The sequence below is a fragment of the Arachis hypogaea genome, chromosome 2 (assembly GCF_003086295.3).
Source record: "Arachis hypogaea cultivar Tifrunner chromosome 2, arahy.Tifrunner.gnm2.J5K5, whole genome shotgun sequence".
NCBI lineage: Eukaryota > Viridiplantae > Streptophyta > Magnoliopsida > Fabales > Fabaceae > Arachis > Arachis hypogaea.
Genome location: NC_092037.1, coordinates 62,390,605 through 62,411,384, shown reverse-complemented (window position 1 = coordinate 62,411,384; position 20,780 = coordinate 62,390,605). Strand labels below are relative to the sequence as shown.

The 20,780-nt window shown below is 38.1% G+C and overlaps 1 non-coding gene across 1 annotated transcript; it reads right to left on the bottom strand.

The window, feature by feature from the left end:
• Positions 1 to 20,253: 20,253 nt before the first annotated feature.
• LOC112766751 (small nucleolar RNA R71) lies at positions 20,254 to 20,361 on the bottom strand. Its single transcript, XR_003184537.1, has one exon. It is a non-coding gene; the product is annotated as a small nucleolar RNA R71 (small nucleolar RNA).
• Positions 20,362 to 20,780: the final 419 nt, after the last annotated feature.

Genomic DNA, 20,780 nt, shown 5'->3' with positions numbered 1-20,780 from the left:
ATGTTGATTGAGTAAATTATTTTGATTGCTAATTGAATTGCTGCTGAAATTTTGTGACAATTTGCTAAATTCACTTTATGCTTTTCTGTTACTTATTGTTTATGCTGAAATTATGCTGCTGAATGGTTTGACTGTTTGACTTGTGCTTTCTTGATAATTGTTGTTGATGGAGATGAGTTTTATAATGAACTTGTTTGGCAATATTGCCAACAATACTATGACACTGTGATTAGCTCCATGGACCAATTATCTAGTTGCCTGAATTCTTGTTTTACTGTTGTTATGTTGCTGAATTATTTTAATTTTTATTTATTTTTGAAGCTGTGATTTATGAACTGGTGATACAACGTTCTTATTGACAGTTTTCTGTGTCAATAAGACCTTGCATACCATATGGTTTTAATTAACCTCAAAGAACTTTTCAATGAACAACTTTGGGTCACACTTTAACTTTAATGCTTGTTTCTATTTTGATTCAATTCTATACATGAAAAGTGAGCTGAATTGGTTTCTAATTGACACAAAATCTGTGAAGTTTGATCTATTGAGGTTTTCCCTACCAATTTTGCAAATTTGATACACCAATGCCTTTGTAACTCAACCACTTTACCTTCTTTATGCATTCACTTGATTTGAGTTATCTTAGGCATGAAATTCACCCCTTTTTACACCAAGCTTATGAATTTAGTATTGCAAAGCATTTTGATGTTAGAATTGCTCTACTTGTCTTGTTTGTTTCTTTCATCACCAAATGCTCAAGCATATGCTTTAATGACTGGTGCACGAAATTGCAATCACACTTTTGCAACTCCGCACAACTAACCAGCAAGTGCACTGGGTCGTCCAAGTAATACCTTGCGTGAGCAAGGGTCGATCCCACGGAGATTGTCGGCTTGAAGCAAGCTATGGTTATCTTGTAAATCTTAGTCAGGAGATTGGAAATTATCAGGATTGATTGTGAAAAAGAACAAAAGAACATGAAATGATTACTTGTTTTGCAGTAATGGAGAATAGGTTGAGGTTTTGAAGATGCTCCATCTTCTGAATCTCTGCTTTCCTACTGTCTTCTTCTTCAAACACGCAAAGCTCCTTCCATGGCAAGCTGTATGTAGGGTTTCACCGTTGTCAATGGCTACCTCCCATCCTCTCAGTGAAAATGTTCCTATGCTCTGTCACAGCATGGCTAATCATCTGTCGGTTCTCGGTCAGGCCAGAATAGAATCCCGCGATTCTTTTGCGTCTGTCACTAACGCCCCGCCTGCTAGGAGTTTGAAGCACGTCACAGTCATCCAATCATTGAATCCTACTCAGAATACCACAGACAAGGTTTAGACCTTCCGGATTCTCTTGAATGCCGCCATCAGTTCTAGCTTATACCACGAAGATTCCGATTAAAGAATCTAAGAGATAACTACTTAATCTAAGGTAGAACGGAGGTGGTTGTCAGGCACGCGTTCATAGTTGAGAATGATGATTGTCACGGATCATCACATTCATCCGGGTTAAGAACAAGTATTATCTTAGAATGGAAGCAAGCATGATTGAATGAGAAACAGTAGTAATTGCATTAATCCATCAAGACACAGCAGAGCTCCTCACCCCCAACCATGGGGTTTAGAGACTCATGCTGTGGAAGGTACACAAAGAAAACGTGTAAAGTGTCATGAGGTACTGATACAATGTCAAAAGATCCTATTAATAGTAAACTAGTAGCCTAGGGTATACAGAGATGAGTAAATGACTTAAAAATCCACTTCCGGGCCCACTTGGTGTGTGCTTGGGTTGAGCAATGAAGCATTTTCGTGTAGAGACCTTTTCTGGAGTTAAACGCTAGCTTTCATGCCAGTTTGGGCGTTTAACTCCAAGTTTTATGCCAGTTCCAGCGTTAAACGCTGGAATTTCTGAGGCTGATTTGCCACGCCGGTTTGGGCCATCAAATCTTGGGCAAAGTATGGACTATCATATATTGCTGGAAAGCCCAGGATGTCTACTTTCCAACGCCATTGAGAGCGCGCCAATTGGGTTTCTGTAGCTCCAGAAAATCCACTTCGAGTGCAGGGAGGTCAGAATCCAACAGCATCTGCAGTCCTTTTTGGTCTCGGAATCAGATTTTTGCTCAGGACCCTCAATTTCAGCCAGAAAATACCTGAAATCACAGAAAAACACACAAACTCATAGTAAAGTCCAGAAAAGTGAATTTTAGCTAAAAACTAATAAAAATATACTAAAAACTAACTAGATTATACTAAAAACATACTAAAAACAATGCCAAAAAGCGTATAAATTATCCACTCATCACAACACCAAACTTAAATTGTTGCTTGTCCCCAAGCAACTGAAAATCAAAATAGGATAAAAAGAAGAGAATATACTATAGACTCCAAAATATCAAGGAAACATAGTTCCAATTAGATGAGCGGGACTAGTAGCTTTTTGCCTCCGAACAGTTCTGGCATCTCACTCTATCCTTTGAGGTTCAGAATGATTGGCATCTATAAGAACTCAGAACTCAGATAGTGTTATTGATTCTCCTAGTTAAGCATAATGATTCTTGAACATAGCTAGTGTATGAGTCTTGGCTGTGGCCCAAAGCACTCTGTCTTCCAGTATTACCACCGGATACATACATGCCACAGACACATAATTGGGTGAACCTTTTCAGATTGTGACCCAGCTTTGCTAGAGTCCCCAATTGGAGGTGTCCAGGGTTCTTAAGCACACTCTTTTTGCCTTGGATCACAACTTTATTTCTTTCTTTTTCTTCTATTCCGTCTCTCTTTTTTTTTCATTTTTTTTTGTTTTTTTTTGAATCACTGCTTTTACTTGCTTCAAGAATCAATCTGATGATTTTTCAGATCCTCAATAACAGTTCTCTTTTTCCTCATTCTTTCAAGAGCCAACAATTTTAACATTCTCAAATCAACAAATTCAAAAGACATATGCACTGTTCAAGCATTCATTCAGAAAACAAAAAGTATTGTCACCACATCAAACTAATTCAACTAGTTTCAAAGATGAATTCAAAATCCTGTACTTCTTGTTCTTTTGTGATTAAAGCATTTTTCATTTAAGAGAGGTGATGGATTCATAGGACATTCATAGCTTTACGGCATAGACACTAAGATACTAATGATCATGTAATAGGACACAAACATAGATAAACATAAGCATACAAATTCGAAAAATAGGAAATAAAGAACAAGGAGATTAAAGAACGGGTCCACCTTAGTGATGGCGGCTTGTTCTTCCTCTTGAAGATCTTATGGGGTGCTTGAGCTCCTCAATGTCTCTTCCTTGCCTTTGTTGCTCCTCTCTCATGATTTTATGATCTTCTTTAATTTCATGGAGGAGGATGGAATGTTTTTGGTGCTCCACCTTTAGTTGTCCCATGTTGGAACTCAATTCTTCTAGGGAAGTGTTGATTTGCTCCCAATAGCTTTGTGGAGGAAAGTGCATCCCTTGAGATGAATCTTCTCCATCTCCCATGGCTCGGAGGTGGAAGCTTTTGTCTTTCCTTTCCTCTCTTTAGAGGTTTCTCCGGCCTTAGGTGCCATAAATGGTTATGGAAAACCAAAAAGCAACGCTTTTACCACACCAAACTTAGAAGGTTTGCTCGTCCTCGAGCTAAAGAATAAAGAAGAGAGATAGTGGTGGGGTAGGTGGGGATCCTGTGGAGTCCACAGATCCTGAGGTGTCAAGGAAAAGTCATCCCTGCACCAAGTGGCAAGCAAAAATGTTCCTTATGCCAATTCTGGCGTTAAACACCGGGCTGGTGCCCATTTCTGGCGTTTAACGCCAGCTTGGTGCCCATTCCTGGCGTTTAACGCCAGTCTGGTGCCCCTTTCTGGCGTTAAACGCCCAGAATGGTGCCAGACTGGGCGTTAAACGCCCATCTGCTAGCCTTACTGGCGTTTAAACGCCAGCAAGTTCTCCTCCAGGGTGTGCTATTTTTCTTTCTATTTTTCTTTCTGTTTTTGCTTTTTCAATTGATTTCGTGACTTCTCATGATCATCAACCTATAGAAAACATAAAATAACAAAGGAAATTAGATAAAATATAACATTGGATTGCCTCCCAACAAACGCTTCTTTAATGTCAGTAGCTTGACAGTGGGCCCTCATGGAGCCTCACGGAGGCTCATAGCAATGTTGGAACCTCCCAACACCAAACTTAGAGTTTGGTTGTGACCTCCCAACACCAAACTTAGAGTTTGACTGTGGGGGCTCTGTTTGACTTTGTTTTGAGAAAAGCTCTTCATGCTTCCCCTCCATGGTTACAGAAGGAGAACCTTTATAGTCTGCACTGTCTGCAAGCCATGGAACTTCCTGAATAGCAAACAATTGCTCATCCAGAAAGGTTTCAGAGATCTCAGTAGGATGGAGGGACGCCCCAGCTACTGGTTCAATTCGGGACAGATGATCAGCTACTTGGTTCTCTGTCCCTTTTCTGTCTCTTATTTCTATATCAAACTCTTGCAGAAGCAACACCCATCTTATGAGCCTGGGTTTTGAATCCTGCTTTGTGAGTAGATATTTAAGAGCAGCATGATCAGTGTACACAATCACTTTTGATCCTACTAAATAAGATCTGAACTTGTCAATGGCATAAACCACTGCAAGTAACTCCTTTTCTGTGGTTGTGTAGTTCTTCTGTGCCTCATTTAGAATACGGCTGCCATAATAAATGACGTGTAGAAGCTTACCATGCCTTTGTCCCAATACTGCACCAATGGCATGGTCACTGGCATCACACATTAGTTCAAATGGTAATGTCCAGTCTGGTGCAGAGATGACTGGTGCTGTGACCAGCTTAGCTTTCAGAGTCTCAAACGCCTGCAGACACTCTTTATCAAAGATAAATGGCGTGTCAGCAGCTAGCAGATTACTCAGAGGTTTGGCAATTTTTGAAAAATCCTTTATAAACCTGCTGTAGAATCCTGCATGCCCCAGAAAGCTTCTGATTGCCTTAACATTGGTAGGTGGTGGTAATTTTTCAATTACTTCAACTTTAGCTTGATCCACCTCTATTCCCTTGTTTGAAATTTTATGCCCAAGGACAATCCCTTCAGTCACCATAAAGTGACATTTTTCCCAGTTTAAAACTAGGTTGGTCTCTTGGCATCTTTTCAGAACAAGTGCTAGATGGTTAAGGCAGGAGCTGAATGAGTCTCCAAATACTGAAAAGTCATCCATGAAGACTTCCAGAAATTTCTCTACCATATCTGAGAAGATAGAGAGCATGCACCTCTGAAAGGTTGCAGGTGCATTGCACAGACCAAAAGGCATCCTTCTGTAGGCAAATACTCCAGAAGGACATGTAAATGCTGTTTTCTCTTGGTCCTGAGGATCTACTGCAATTTGGTTGTAACCTGAGTAGCCGTCCAAAAATCAGTAGTATTCATGACCTGCTAGTCTTTCTAGCATCTGGTCTATGAATGGTAAAGGAAAATGATCCTTTCTGGTGACTGTATTGAGCCTTCTGTAGTCAATACACATACGCCACCCTGTAACTATTCTTGTAGGAACCAGTTCATTCTTTTCATTATGAACCACTGTTATGCCTCCCTTCTTGGGGACAACGTGAACAGGGCTCACCCAGGGGCTGTCAGAAATAGGATAAATAGTCCCAGCCTCTAGTAACTTAGTGACCTCTTTCTGCACCACCTCCCTCATGGCTGGATTTAGCCGCCTTTGTGGTTGAACCACTGGCTTAGCATGATCCTTCAATAGGATCTTGTGCATGCATCTTGCTGGGCTAATGCCCTTAAGATCACTTATGGACCACCCAAGAGCTGTCTTGTGTATCCTTAGCACTTGAATTAGTGCTTCCTCTTCCTGTGGATTTAAAGCAGAGCTTATGATCACTGGAAAAGTGTCACCTTCTCCCAGAAATGCATATTTCAGGGATGGTGGTAGTGGCTTGAGCTCTGGTTTAGGAGGTTTGTCTTTTTCTTGAGGAATTTTCAGAATTTTTATTTCCTTTAGTTCCTCCAGATCAGGCAGAACATCTTTAAAGATGTCATCTAGCTCTGATTCAAGACTTTCAGTCATATTGACCTCCTCCACCAAAGAGTCAATAATATCAGTGCTCATGCAGTCATTTGATGTGTTTGGATGCTGCATAGCTTTGACAACATTCAACTTGAACTCATCCTCATTGACTCTCAGGGTTAATTCCCCTTTTTGGACGTCAATGAGGGTCCGTCCAGTTGCTAGGAAAGGTCTTCCTAGAATAAGAGTTGCACTCTTGTGCTCCTCCATTTCCAGCACTACAAAGTCAGTGGGAAAGGCGAATGGCCCAACCTTGACAATCATATCCTCTATTATGCCTGATGGGTATTTAATGGAGCCATCAGCAAGTTGGAGGCATATCCGGGTTGGTTTGACTTCTCCAGTCAACCCAAGCTTTCTGATAGTGGATGCAGGTATTAGATTGATGCTTGCTCCAAGATCACATAGTGCTGTCTTGGTGCAGGCACCTTCTAATGTGCATGGTATCATAAAGCTTCCTGGATCTTGAAGCTTTTCTGGTAAGCTTTTTAGAATGACTGCACTGCATTCTTCAGTGAGAAACACTTTCTCAGTTTCTCTCCAATCCTTCTTATGACTTAAGATTTCTTTCATGAACTTAGCATAAGAAGGTATTTGCTCAAGTGGCTCTGCAAACGGAATCTTTATTTCAAGAGTCCTGAGATAGTCTGCAAAGCGGGCAAATTGCTTATCCTGTTCCGCTTGGCGGAGTCTCTGGGGATAAGGCATCTTGGCTTTATATTCTTTAACCTTAATTGCTGCGGGTTTATTCCTTACAGAAGTGGTTGAAGAAGCCTTTTTAGAGGGATTACTATCAGCACTCTCAGGTGTCTGATTCCCCTTTTGCGTTTGAACGCCAGGATTGGGTGGAAAATGGGCGTTTAACGCCAACTTTTCCCCCTTTTCTGGCGTTTGAACGCCAGAACTGGGCAGGGAGTGGGCGTTTAACGCCATCTTTCCCTCCTTTTCTGGCGTTTGAACGCCAATAGCATTCCTCTCTGGGCTCTTACTGTCCTCAGAGGGATTTTGGATAGTGGTTTGGTTATCCTCTGTCAATTGTTCCTTATTTGGATTTCTGCTACTTTGAGCAGTGTTATTCAATGTCTTCCCACTCCTCAGTTGAACTGCTTGACATTCTTCTATTATTTGTTTAGATATCTGCTGTTTTGCTTGATTCAACTGCAGTTCTATGTTCTTGTTAGCAACTTTAGTTTCATGGAGCATCTCTTTAAATTCTGCTAACTGTTCTGTCATCAGGAGCATTTGTTGATTAAGCTCAATCATCTGTTCTTGAAGATTAGGATCAGTGGCTACTGCCATGACTTCCCCTTTTGGAGAGAACTCATTGCTAGAGTACAAATATTGGTTTCTAGCAACAGTGTCTATGAGCTCTTGAGCCTCTTCAATTGTCTTCCTCATGTGTATAGATCCACCAGCTGAGTGGTCTAAAGACATCTGAGCTTTTTCTGTAAGCCCATAGTAGAAGATGTCTAATTGTACCCACTCTGAAAACATTTCAGAGGGGCATTTTCTTAGCATACCTCTATACCTCTCCCAGGCATTATAAAGGGATTCATTATCCTCTTGTTTAAAGCCTTGGATGTCCAGCCTTAACTGTGTCATCCTCTTTGGAGGGTAAAAGTGATTCAGGAATTTGTCTGATAACTGTTTCCATGTCTTTATGCTTGCTGTAGGTTGTTTATTCAACCACCTCTTAGCTTGATCTTTTACAGCAAATGGAAACAGTAATAGTCTGTAGACATCCTAATCCACCTCTTTATCACGTACTGTGTCAGCAATTTGTAAGAACTGTGCCAGAAACTCAGTAGGCTCTTCCTGAGGAAGACTGGAATACTGACAATTTTGCTGCACTATGATAATGAGTTGAGGGTTTAGCTCAAAGCTGCTTGCTTTGATGGGAGGTATACAGATGCTACTCCCATATGCAGCTGTAATGGGGTTAGCATATGACCCCAGAGTCCTTCTGGACTGCTCAATTCCACTTAGGTCCATGATGGAGAAAGGGAATATGATATGAATTCACAAGTAAAGTAAATTTTTTTTTAATTAACAGTGACCGAAAATAGTAAAATAAAATAAATGGAAAATAAAATAAAATTTCGAAAAATAAAATCAAAGCAAATTGAAAACTAAATTAATTAATTAATTAAAAAGATTTTGGAATTAGCAATTAAAAAGATATGATTGAGAATTATTTTGAAAAAGATATGATTGAGAAGATATGATTGCAAGTAAAAATGATTGAAAAGATATGATTTTGAAAATCTTTGACTAATTTAATGCAAAATTTCGAAAATTATGAGTAAAACAAGGAAAGGATATTTTTTTTTATTTTTTTAATTTTAATGAGGAAAGAGAAAAACAACAAAAGACACTAAACTTAGAAATTTTAGATCAAAACAAAGAGAACAAACAAGAAAACTTTGAATGTCAAGATGAACACCAAGAACACTTTGAGGATCAAGATGAACACCAAGAACTAATTTTTGAAAAATTTTTAAGTGAATAAAAGCACAAAAGACACCAAACTTAAAATTTTTAGAAAATCAAACACAAACTTTCGAAAACTTAAAGGAAAACACAAAGAAGACACCAAACTTAAAATATAAAACTAAACTCAAATAAAAGACTCTAAACCAACAAAAACAAAACAGTCCTAATCTAAGCAACAAGATAAACCGTCAGTTGTCCAAACTCGAACAATCCCCGGCAACGGCGCCAAAAACTTGGTGCACGAAATTGCAATCACACTTTTGCAACTCCGCACAACTAACCAGCAAGTGCACTGGGTCGTCCAAGTAATACCTTGCGTGAGCAAGGGTCGATCCCACGGAGATTGTCGGCTTGAAGCAAGCTATGGTTATCTTGTAAATCTTAGTCAGGAGATTGGAAATTATCAGGATTGATTGTGAAAAAGAACAAAAGAACATGAAATGATTACTTGTTTTGCAGTAATGGAGAATAGGTTGAGGTTTTGGAGATGCTCCATCTTCTGAATCTCTGCTTTCCTACTGTCTTCTTCTTCAAACACGCAAAGCTCCTTCCATGGCAAGCTGTATGTAGGGTTTCACCGTTGTCAATGGCTACCTCCCATCCTCTCAGTGAAAATGTTCCTATGCTCTGTCACAGCATGGCTAATCATCTGTCGGTTCTCGGTCAGGCCGGAATAGAATCCCGCGATTCTTTTGCGTCTGTCACTAACGCCCCGCCTACTAGGAGTTTGAAGCACGTCACAGTCATCCAATCGTTGAATCCTACTCAGAATACCACAGACAAGGTTTAGACCTTCCGGATTCTCTTGAATGCCGCCATCAGTTCTAGCTTATACCACGAAGATTCCGATTAAAGAATCTAAGAGATAACTACTTAATCTAAGGTAGAACGGAGGTGGTTGTCAGGCACGCGTTCATAGTTGAGAATGATGATTGTCACGGATCATCACATTCATCCGGGTTAAGAACAAGTATTATCTTAGAATGGAAGCAAGCATGATTGAATGAGAAACAGTAGTAATTGCATTAATCCATCAAGACACAGCAGAGCTTCTCACCCCCAACCATGGGGTTTAGAGACTCATGCTGTGGAAGGTACACAAAGAAAATGTGTAAAGTGTCATGAGGTACTGATACAATGTCAAAAGATCCTATTAATAGTAAACTAGTAGCCTAGGGTATACAGAGATGAGTAAATGACTTAAAAATCCACTTCCAGGCCCACTTGGTGTGTGCTTGGGTTGAGCAATGAAGCATTTTCGTGTAGAGACCTTTTCTGGAGTTAAACGCCAGCTTTCATGCCAGTTTGGGCGTTTAACTCCAAGTTTTATGCCAGTTCCAGCGTTAAACGCTGGAATTTCTGAGGCTGATTTGCCACGCCGGTTTGGGCCATCAAATCTTGGGCAAAGTATGGACTATCATATATTGCTGGAAAGCCCAGGATGTCTACTTTCCAACGCCGTTGAGAACGCGCCAATTAGGCTTCTATAGCTCCAGAAAATCCACTTCGAGTGCAGGGAGGTCAGAATCCAACAGCATCTGCAGTCCTTTTTGGTCTCGGAATCAGATTTTTGCTCAGGACCCTCAATTTCAGCCAGAAAATACCTGAAATCACAGAAAAACACACAAACTCATAGTAAAGTCCAGAAAAGTGAATTTTTGCTAAAAACTAATAAAAATATACTAAAAACTAACTAGATTATACTAAAAACATACTAAAAACAATGCCAAAAAGCGTATAAATTATCCGCTCATCAATGACTTGTGAACTTTATTTGATTGAATATGTGCACTACACATAACTTGAATTCGTCATTCCTAGCATATTGCTTTACTTATGAAGTTGAATGTGAGCTTGTCTATTTTATATTTTTGAAAACTTCTCAATGTCAAGGATCATGTTTGCTATGTACATAATATTTCACTTTTCTTTTTCAATTAATATTTTTCTTTTTCAACTAATTCTTTTCTTTCTCTAAGTGCATAGCAACAATGTGTCCTTGCTTTCTTTTGTTAAACATGAAAGCTAACAAACTTTAATTGACTTTGATTAATTGGAACTTCTACTTGAGTTTGCATTGTAATTTCACGTCCATTTCCAATCAATTCTGTTTTCTCATTTCTCTTCACTTATAGTTGTGCCTCAGTTTTTATTATGCTTGCTTGCTTATATTTCTACTTTGTATGCCTTAGATCGCATTTCATATCCCCATTTCCTTTGATCCTTTTCAGGATGACTGACATGAAAGCAAAGGATAAAGCTAAGGCTACTGGCCCGAGTAAAAGGAAGCGAACTTCACAGATCACTGAAATAGCAAAAGAGCCACCACCAGAGAGGCAGATTAGTAAGAGGGACAAAGCTAATCAAAACACACCCTCTATTGATCTGTCTAAGTTTGCGAACCTTTACTCAGAGTTGAAGTTCCAGGATTTTTTGAAGAGGAGCCTCTATGTTGAGAAAAAGCTTCAGATTCTCCCTAAGCTCCAAAAGTTTACTGAGCATCAGATCACTCAGCGGGGATGGGTTTTCTTGGATTGGGACCTAGTAAGAGTGAACACGTCACGGGCCTGCGAGTTTTACTGCAACTATTATAGAGTGACCCTTGACGCAGTTTTTCTCCGAGGCAAGCAGATTTTAGTTATTGAAGAGGCCATTGAAGAGGTCCTCCAGTTCTCGTCTAAGGTTACTGAGAAAGATGATTTCCAAAAGGCGGAGGAGGATATACAGATAATGAATTTTGATTGGGATATAGTGTTGTGCGTAATCGCCATCACCCTGACAGTCCTTGGATCTATGGCCATCAAAGCCGAGTCCGAAAGGCATAACGCTCAGATATCTTACCATTGAGGCTAGGCTCTGGCATCAGATCTTGACAAATTATGTGATGCCTAGTATTCATGAGACGGAGATCACTTTGGACATGGCTGTGCTTATCTGGTGTGTCTTGGAAGGAAAGTAGTTATACCTTCCCAGGCTCATCAAAAAATATAAGGGTCAGACGCATCACATTAGCAACCTGGCATTCCCGTGCCTGATTACACAGTTGGATCTAAGAGTTGAGGTAGTTTGGGAGGATGCAGATGAGAGGCCGATTGCCGGTAGTAAGAGGATCATTCCACATAACAATTGGTTCAAGCCTTAGTCATCCAACAGACGCCAAGGATGCAGGAGGACCACTACCACAGAGGCAGCCACTTCTTCAGCAGCAGCAGGACCATCAACGCAACCAGCTTAGCTACCATCATCATCATCATCATCACAGCCGCTCTACCGTCTGGTCCACTGGCTTACTGAGGATATAGCTCGTTTAGAGCGTCGCTTGGATGATAGCATTAAGCGCCATTTTCTGACTTAGGACAAGGCGATAAAGGAGTTGGACACCCCCTCAGAGCATAGTGAGGAGGAGGAGTTGGACGCACCAGCTGACGGTAGCGACGATAACGACGATAATGACTCCTTTTAATCCGCATGATTGCATAAGCACCAAGGATGGTGCAAATCTTAAGTGTGGAGAGGTCGTCCGACCGATTGGCGAGAATCTTTTTGGGTAAAATGTTCTATTCCAAACACTTTTAGCTTTATTTTGTTATTTTAAGTATTTTTTTTAGTTTATGGCACTTTTATTAGTTTGCTTTGTACATAACTAGTATCTTTATAGCTTGATTCACTTTTATTTTGGCTTGTATATATGCTTTTAGTTTTTAGTTGTTGATTGTGATCGGACAAAGTGATAATTACACCTAGTTTAGTTTCCTATATACATGATGATTTAGTTTGATTGAAATTAGGAAATGAACTTCGGATTTTTTATTTTTCATCCAATCACATTATATATATATATATATATATATATATATATATATATATATATATATATATATATATATATATAAAATAAGCTTATTCAAACTAATAAAATTTTCAAGAAAACTTCCTTTTATATAAGGCATTGATATTCCAATTGATTTGAGTTAATATTTTTCATTTAAACTTGCTTGAATTATACATTGTGGAATATGGTTTTTGAGCTAGAATACAATCCTGTGAGTTTTGAGCCTTAACGTGTGGTTACATCATATTAACTACTATCTTTACTCTTGTGTATTATTCTCTTTCCATGATAACAATCTTTGATTTGTTTTATTCTTTATGTCCATTATTTAGTGTATACATGCATTTATGTGATTGAGGCTATTATGTCATTGTAGCTCACTTACCCATATAGCTTTACAATTTCATCTACCTTTGTTAGCTAACTTTGAGCCTTATTAATCCCCCTTTTGTCTTAAATTTAGCACATTACTAGCCTTAAGTAAAAAATAATAAATATTCTTTATTTGGATCTTTGATTAGCTTAGACTGGTGAGAGTGTGTAATATCTAAGTGTGGAAAAATTTAGGAACATTGGTTGATAAAAGCGTGTTTTGTATTTTTATTGAAAATCTTAGAAATGGGGTACATGCTCATGTATTAATTGTGTAATCCATATGCATTGACACTTGTGTACATATTTCACTTTGAAAAAAAATAAAAAGAGGAGAAAAAGAAAAAAAAAGCAATAAAAGGGGACAAATGCCCTAAAGAAAAGTGATAATAACAATGCATATGGGATGTGAATTGGAAAGAATGCATGAGTATATGAAAAGTGAAATAATGGGTAGCTAGGTTTTGTATTAGAATTGCATAGGTTGTTATATGTTAGGTGAGAGTTTAGCTTAATCAAAGATTCAAATTCTAGCTCACTTAGCCATATGCATCGTTACATTTGCCCTAGCCTCGTTACAACCTTTGGAAAGCCCTCATGATAATTGTATGCATACGTTAAATAATTGTTGATTGTTAGATAAAGAATAAATCTTAGAAAGCATGACTATAGGAGAATTGAGTAAATCAACCCTATACACTTGAGCGATTAGAGCGTATATACATCTGGTGAGGGGTTTGATTACTCAACTCTTTGTTTTCATCTATGATTATTTCTTATCTTGCAAGTTTGTAAATTCTTTTCTAGGACTCAATTCAATTGTGGATTTGACTCGATTGCTATTTTCTTTAGACCTTGATTGTTTACATAGTTTCTTGGAAACTGATTTATTTTGACTAAGTAGATACATATAGATAATTAGATAGTATTAGGTAGAGTAGTTGCATGCAATTAGATAGATTGCATATAGATAGTTTGCATTGAATAAATGTTGATACCCCTTTCTTATCTTTCTTGATATTTAGTAGAAGGACATGCTATTGTTTAAGTGTGAGGAGTTTGATAAACGACAATTTTATGGTTTATTTTGGATTGAATTGAATAGATTTTATCAACTTATCACTGAAATAGCATGATTTTGTAAATTGCTCCTAAATTGTGCTTAAGAATAAAAACATGCTTTTTAGGCCCTTAAATTGCTAAATTTAATTAACTTTAATTCCATTCTATACCTGGATATATTTGTTGAAGTAATTTCAGGCTTAGAAGGCAAGGATGACTTGAAAAAGTGAAGAAAAAGCATGCAAAAGTGGAGAATTCATGAAAAAATGATGTTTGGAGCACCTCATGGTTGTGCGTACGCATGCCTTATACGTCCACATGAATCCCAAGTTGTGCAGATGCATGCCTCATGCATACGCATCATTTTGGAAATTCACAAATTTGCGTGTACGCATGACTGTCAGCATGTGATTTCACTTAAGTGAATACATGGGTCGCAATTTCAGGGTTTTTTTGGGTCCAATCCAACTCATTTCTGATGCTATTGATCCAAGGATTGAAGGGGGAACCAAGTAATCATAGTATAGGTTTTTACTATGTTTTAGGACAATTTTAGAGAAGAAAAGTTCCAACTTCTCTCTAAAATTTAGGGTTTCTTAGTTTAATTTCTCCTTAGATTTAGGTTTTAATCTTATTTTAGTTTAGTTTTCTTGGCATTTTCTTATTGTAGCATCTTAATTTGTTTAGTTTTAATTGTTAGTTCCTTTATTTTGTCAATTTTGGTTTATGACTCTCTTGTTTAATTTCCAATTTTCTTTAATGCAATTTGATGTTTTCATGTTTATTATTGCTTAATTGAGTTTTTATTATTGTTTTCTTGCAATTGGTAGTTATAGATTTTTTTATTCATGCAATTTACCATACTTTTTTTATGCATTCCAAGTGTTTGATAAAATGCCTATTTTAGTTATTGAATAGTTTTTCACACTCTTGCCTTGGAATTGAAGATTTAGGTGACCTTAAGTCATTGATGTCCAATATTGATTGGTGATTTAGGGTTGTTAGTTGATTTTGTTTCCACTAACGCTAGTCTTTCACTAAGCTAATTTGTGAGTTAGCTAGGATTTGTGAATTAAGATCAATTATGCCTATTTGACTTACCTTCGATGTTAGGGTTGACTAAATGGGATTAACTCTTCATAATTGTCATGTTTGTGGTCAATGACTAGGATAGAAAACCTTGACTCTCAACCCTTGTCAAGATCTTTTTTAGCATTTGAATCTCCTTTCATTTATTAGCTAATTGTCATTTACTATCTTGTTATTTAATTTTGTGTCAATTTCTAACTCACCCCCGATTTCTTATAGCCAATGATATAGACACCTCACTACAATTCTGTGGGAGAACGACTAGAGATTTAAAACTCCTGATTATTTGATTTGTTTTGTGACAATCTTTATTTCAACTTTGATTAGGGTCAATTGTTGGTTTGGGACTATACTATCAACAAAGTAATTCTTATTGAGAGATAGGAGCCTTTACTAGAAACCGTATAAACTTTTATTTGAAATCCGAAAATACTTTTTCTTTTTCTCGCACATACATACAAATCATCATAACACTATTATATCTAAAATCATATTAATTATACAAGCATATATATATATATATATGTATGTATTCAAAGTTATCTCACAAGAATCACAACTCCTATCCCTCTTTACAAAGATGTAAATAACAATAACAGAAGCAAGAGAAAAACTATAACTATATATACAACCAGATGCACAGAAGGAAACTTCATGAGCTACCTCATCCATCTTGAAAAGAGAAGTCTGTAAAGGGTGAGAACTTAACCATATGGTCCCATCAGAGGAGTTGCAGAATTGTCATAAGAAGATATGCATAAGGAAAAGAATGGATTTTAACCGCATTGATTATCGCTCGTCTTATGAATTTTTTCAGAAACCAATAGTTATTTATTCAAAACTGAAATTCATATTTTCATTATAAAATCTTAAAAGATATTTAAAATGCATGAATGACCAACCTGTTCCAAGCATAGGTATATTAAGTCTATGCTGAACTAGTTTAATTTTTCATACTTTACTAAACCTTAAACATAAATCAATTATGGCCTTTGGCCCATCATATAATCAATCACGGCCTCCAGCCCAAGCAAAATCAATCAACAAACAAACCATCACAAGTCAATGTGCATATCAACCTTTATCAACTTACCAAATTACGGCCTCCGGCCAACCAGTCATGGTCTCTGACCCAAAACCCGCAACAATGTCGAATCTCGGCCTTCGGCCCAAAATAATATCAAATCTCTGTCTCTGACCCCATATATATTCACTTACAAGCCATCTCACTCTAAACCAATGAGTCACAATCATGAACAATCAAACAGACAAAGAAACAATCACACATAGAAAATAATTATGACAAATAGTACAATTAGCAGTTACACGGATTATCAATTAGGCAAACCAAATTAATTATGCACACCCAAATAATTGCAAACAAATGCAGTATGAAGCATGCCTATCCTACTGCCCATGAGCTCACGCGTCGGTTATCTTGCTAGAAACTAACACATTCGGTAGCTAACATGAATATCGTCTCTTGATGAGTGGATAATTTGTATGCTTTTTGGCATTGTTTTTAGTGTGTTTTTAGTATGATCTAGTTAGTTTTTAGTATATTTTTATTAGTTTTTAGTTAAAATTCACTTTTCTGGACTTTACTATGAGTTTGTGTGTTTTTCTGTGATTTCAGGTATTTTCTGGCTGAAATTGAGGGACCTGAGCAAAAATCTGATTCAGAGACTAAAAAGGACTGCAGATGCTGTTGGATTCTGACCTCCCTGCACTCGAAGTGGATTTTCTGGAGCTACAGAAGCCCAATTGGCGCGCTCTCAACGGCGTTGGAAAGTAGACATCCTGGGCTTTCCAGCAATATATGATAGTCCATACTTTGCCCAAGATTTGATGGCCCAAACCGGCGTTCAAAGTCACACTCAGAAATCCCAGCGTTAAACGCTGGAACTGGCACCCAAACGGGAGTTAAACGCCCAAACTGGCATAAAAGCTGGCGTTTAACTCCAAGAGAAGTCTCTGCATGAAAATGCTTCATTGCTCAGCCCAAGCACACACCAAGTGGGCCCGGGAGTGGATTTTTATGTCATTTACTCATCTCTGTAAACCTTAGGCTACTAGTTTTCTATAAGTAGGACCTTTTACTATTGTATTAGGGAGCTTTTGATCATGTTTTTATGATTGAACCCTCTTTGGGAGGCTGGCCATTCGGCCATGCCTAGACCTTGTTCTTATGTATTTTCAACGGTGGAGTTTCTACACACCATAGATTAAGGTGTGGAGCTCTGCTGTACCTCGAGTATTAATGCAACTACTATTGTTCTTCCATTCAATTCCGCTTGTTCTTGTTCTAAGATATCACTTGTTCTTCAACTTGATGAATGTGATGATCCGTGACACTCATCATCATTCTCACTTATGAACATGTGACTGACAACCACCTCTGTTCTACCTTCGATTGGGTGAATATCTCTTGGATTCTTTAATCGGAATCTTCGTGGTATAGGCTGGAACTGATGGCGGCATTCAAGAGAATCCGGAAGGTCTAACCTTGTCTGTGGTATTCTGAGTAGGATTCAATGATTGAATGACTGTGACGTGCTTCAAACTCCTAGCAGGCGGGGCGTTAGTGACAGACGCAAAAGAATCGATGGATTCTATTCCGGCCTGACCGAGAACCGACAGATGAATTCCGCGTGCTGTGACAGAGCATATGCAATCGTTTTCACTGAGAGGATGGGAGGTAGCCATTGACAACGGTGAAACCCTACACAAGCTTGCCATGGAAAGGAGTAAGAAGGATTGGATGAAGACAATAGGAAAGCAGAGAGACGGAAGGGAAGGCATCTTCATGCGCTTATCTGAAGTTCCTACCAATGAATTACATAAGTACCTCTATCTTTATCTTATTGTTTATTTTCGTTCATCAACATATCCATTTGAGTTTGCCTGACTAAGATTTACAAGATGACCATAGCTTGCTTCATACTAACAATCTCCGTGGGATCGACCCTTACTCGCGTAAGGTTTATTACTTGGACGACCCAGTGCACTTGCTGGTTAGTTGTGCGAAGTTGTGTAATGCCATGGTATTGAACACCAAGTCTTTGGGGTTCATGACCGGGGATTATGAGAGTTGTGAAAAGTATTGTTCACAATTTCGCGCACCAAGTTTTTGGCGCCGTTGCCGGGGATTGTTCAAGTTTTGAGCAAGCTTTTGGTAACATCAGTGCCAAGGATTGTTCAGTTTGGACAACTGACGGTTCATCTTGTTGCTTAGATTAGGTATTTATTTTTTTCGAAATTCTTGAAAATGAATTCTAGAGTTTCATGATGATTTGTTGAAGTCTGGCTGGCTGAGAAGCCATGTCTAATCTCATTGGACCGAGGTTTCAACTTATCATCACAAGAGCGTGTTGATCATTATCAATCTTGCTTTTGGAGCAGTGATCTGCTAAGGCTTGGCTGGCCTTTGGCCATGTCTAGTGTTTTGGACCGAAGCTTTCTTTGAAAGCTTGGCTGGCTGTGAAGCCATGTCTAATTCCTGGACCGGAGTCTTAGACTAGCATTGCACTGATTCCTGGAATTCTCATTGAGAATTTTGATACCTTTTTCCACTTAATTTTCGAAAAACACAAAAAAAATTAAGAAAATCATAAAAACAAAAAAATATTCTATGTTTCTTGTTGAGACACTAGTCTCATCTTAAGTTTGGTGTCAACTGCATGCATTCATTCATGTGTCTTAAGGATCTTCAAGTAATTCTTGATAATTTTCGTGCTCTGATCTTTGAATTCAATTGACTTGAGTGTTTTGTGTGTCTCATATGCATTTTCATTTTGTAAGTGTCAGTAGTATACAAACTGCTAAGTTTGGTGTCTTGCATGCATTGTTATTTGATTCTTGTTGCATTTTGACTTTTCCTTATTATTAAAAACCCAAAAATATTTTTAATTTGTGTCTTCTCAAGTCAATAATACAGAGAATTGAAGATTCAGAACATACAGCAGAGGAATTACACAGAAAAAGCTGGGCGTTCAAAACGCCCAGTGAAGAAGGACAGACTGGCGTTTAAACGCCAGCCAGGGTACCTGGTTGGGCGTTTAACGCCCAAAAGGGTATAGTTTTGGGCGTTAAACGCCAGAATGTGCACCATTCTGGGCGTTTAACGCCAGGATGGCACAAGGGGGAAGATTCTGTTTTTCAATGCAATTTTTTTTCAGTTTTCAAAGTTTTTCAAAATCAAAACTTTTTCAAATCATATCTTTTCAATCAAATCTCTTTCAAATTTAATTTCTTTCTTTTTTCAAAGATACTTGCTACCAATTAATGATTTGATTCAACATTTCAAGTATGTTGCCTTTTCTGTTGAGAAAGGTTTAATGTTTGAATCATATCTTTTCTTGTTAGTCAAGTTTTTAATTTTCAAAATCAATTCTTTTTTTTCAAAATGTTTTTCAAATCATATCTTCTCAATCACATCTTTTTAAAACCAATCATATTTTCTTAACCACATCTTTTTCAAAATAGTCTTCAATCAAATCTTTTTGATTTCTAATTTCAAAATCTTTTTCAAAAATCACTTTGTTTCTTTCCCACTTTCATTTTCGAAAATTAAGTAATGTTTTTCAAAAATGTTTTCAAAATTTTTACTTAATTTTCGAAAATCACTTCCCTTCTTCTCACATCCTTCTATTTATGGACTAACACTATTCCTTAATGCAAAATTCGAACTCCATCCCCTTTGATAAGTTCGAATTTTCTACTTCTGTCTTCTACTCTTCTTTTCCTCTGACATTTCAAAGAATCTCTATACTGTGACATAGAGGATTCCACATTTCTTGTTCTCTTCTCTCTCATATGGGCAGGAGCAAAGACAAAGGCATTCTTGTTGAGGCTGATCCTGAACCTGAAAGGACCTTGAAGAGAAAGCTAAGAGAAGCCAAAGCACAACTCTCTTTAGAGGACCTGACCGAATTCTCCAAAGAAGAAGAACACATGGCAGCCGAAAACAACAATGCCAACAATGCAAGGAAGGTGCTGGGTGACTTTACTGTACCTACTCCCAATTTCTATGGGAGAGGCATCTCTATCCCTGCCATTGGAGCAAACAACTTTGAGCTTAAGCCTCAATTAGTTTCTCTAATGAAACAGAATTGCAAGTTCCATGGACTTCCACTGGAAGATCCTCATCAGTTCTTAGCTGAGTTCTTGCAAATCTGTGACACTGTCAAGACTAATGGGGTTGACCCTGAGGTCTACAGACTTATGCTATTCCCTTTTGCTGTAAGAGACAGAGCTAGGACATGGTTGGATTCTCAACCTAAAGAAAGCCTGGACTCTTGGGAAAAGCTAGTCAATGCCTTCTTGGCAAAGTTCTTTCCACCTCAAAAATTGAGTAAGCTTAGAGTGGAAGTCCAAACCTTCAGACAGAAGGAAGGAGAATCCCTCTATGAAGCTTGGGAAAGATACAAACAATTAATCAGAAAGTGTCCTTCTGATATGCTTTCTGAATGGAGCATCATAGGTATTTTCTATGATGGTCTCTCTGAACTATCCAAGATGTCTCTGGATAGCTCTGCAGGAGGATCTCTTCATCTGAAGAAGACGCCTACTGAAGCTCAAGAACTGATTGAAATGGTTGCAAATAACCAATTCATGTACACTTCTGAAAGAAATCCTGTGAACAATGGGACTAGTCAGAAGAAAGGAATTCTTGAGATTGACACTCTGAATGCCATATTGGCTCAGAATAAAATATTGACTCAACAAGTCAATATGATTTCTCAAAGTCTGTCTGGAATGCAAAATGCACCAAGCAGTACTAAGGAGGCTTCATCTGAGGAAGAAGCTTATGATCCTGAGAACCCTTCAATAGAAGAGGTGAATTACATGGGAGAACCCTATGGAAACACCTACAATCCTTC